Below are 1749 nucleotides of genomic sequence, written 5' to 3'. Positions count from 1 at the left end.
GATGGTTGTGAGCCACCATATGGTTGCTGGGATTTGAACTCTGGACCTTTGGAAGAGCAGTCGGGTGCTCTTACCCACTGAGCCATCTCACCAGCCCCGATTCTCCAGTTTCTTGAGCTGGCAATAATCAACATTTGGTTCAGAGAGCAAGAGAGTGTTTGCTAGTAAAACTCACAGACTTCTAAAAGTCCATTGTTACAATTACCAAAGTGGGGGAAACTAAAATTACCTTATCAAGGAAAAAAATATTAAGTCACAAGCCATACATGTTTAGCTCCCAAGCCATAATGCTGAACAGCTTTGGAGTATCATACAGAAAGCTCATTACAAAATGCTTGCATTTTCTTCTCTCTGGAACATCAACACCAGTGGATTGCGGGCAGCTATTGTATTAAAAAAATAAATATATTTTCACTAAAAAAAAATATATTTTCACTATCAAAAAAAAATTGAGCCAGGCATGGTGTTGCACGCCTTTAATCCCAGCACTTGGGAGGCAGAGGCAGGTGGATTTCTGAGTTCGAGGCTAGCGTGGTCTACAAAGTGAGTTCCAGGACAGTCATGGCTACACAGAGAAACCCTGTCTCGAAAAACAAAACAAAAGGCTTCCAATTTTCTACTAATTTTGATATGTGGAGCAAAATATTAAAAACATTGAGACTATTTTTAATTTTCTTTTGTTCCCAAGGGCTCCTGAGAAAGACAATCTCTAATTATACTAACTCTGAAGCAATTATACCCTTCAGGTGAACTTCAGAAGTTTACAAACATACTAACAACTTTATTTCCTATCTCAAGAAAAGAAAAGGAAAGAAAGGAAAAGAAAAAGTTATTTTAGGAGGGAGAAAGATTGGAGGAGTCATTACTGGCTTTGGTATTGAGGAAGGTTTCAAGTGTCCAGAAAACTTAACTCCTCATCCAAGTGAACCATACAGAAACAGCAAAGAACACAAACAAGAGAAGAAGAGAACCACTGATTCCCACCAATTCATTAGGAAGAGACAGCTGGGGAGATCCTGCTTTTCCCTAAGATGGAAAAGGAATTAGGGCACTACTCAATCTCCACATCTCTTACTGTCTCCTAGAATGGAATGGCAAATTTATAATTCTCAGTGTGCTGTTAACTGTTTATAAGAAGTCATGTTAAAAAAAAAAAAAACAGAAGTCATGGTTTTATAAGGAATCACAGTGCAGGCATTAAAAAAAACCTGCCACATGAAAAAATATAGACATACAAAACAGTGTATAAAGTATATTTTCCATCTGAAAAGGGTATAGGAGACTTGTATTTTGAGGAAACAAAGAATATTAGTTTTAAAAACATTAGTAATGTGTAAGGATACAACAGATTAAAGGTGACATTTACTGAAAACCCATGCTACATAGTCACTACCATTTGTATTTACACACAAGCAAGGGCACTCTTGAAGGAGTGGGTTTTTTTTTCCAATTTTTTATTAGATATTTTCTTTATATACATTTCAAATGCTATCCCGAAAGTTCCCTATACCCCCGACCCTGCTCCCCTACCCACCCACTCCCACTTCTTGGCCCTGGCATTCCCCTTTGCTGAGGCATATAAAGTTTGCAAGACCAAGGGGATCTCTCCTCCCAATGATGGCCGACTAGGCCATCTTCTGCTACATATGCAGCTAGAGACACGAGCTCTGGGGGTACTGGTTAGTTCATATTGTTGTTCCAACAATAGGGTTGCAGATCCCTTTAGCTCCTTGGGTACTTTCTCTAGCT

General features: G+C 38.8%; 1 protein-coding gene across 1 annotated transcript in view; it reads right to left on the bottom strand.

Moving 5' to 3' along the window:
• The window catches only part of Eif1ax (eukaryotic translation initiation factor 1A X-linked), a 15632-nt gene that overhangs the window by 6222 nt on the left and 7661 nt on the right, over positions 1-1749 (bottom strand). The gene's annotated exons all lie outside the window — the stretch shown is intronic.

The sequence above is a fragment of the Mus caroli genome, chromosome X (assembly GCF_900094665.2).
Source record: "Mus caroli chromosome X, CAROLI_EIJ_v1.1, whole genome shotgun sequence".
Lineage (NCBI taxonomy): Eukaryota > Metazoa > Chordata > Mammalia > Rodentia > Muridae > Mus > Mus caroli.
Note: the sequence above shows the minus strand (reverse complement) of the source record. Positions and strands in the feature narration are given on the sequence as shown.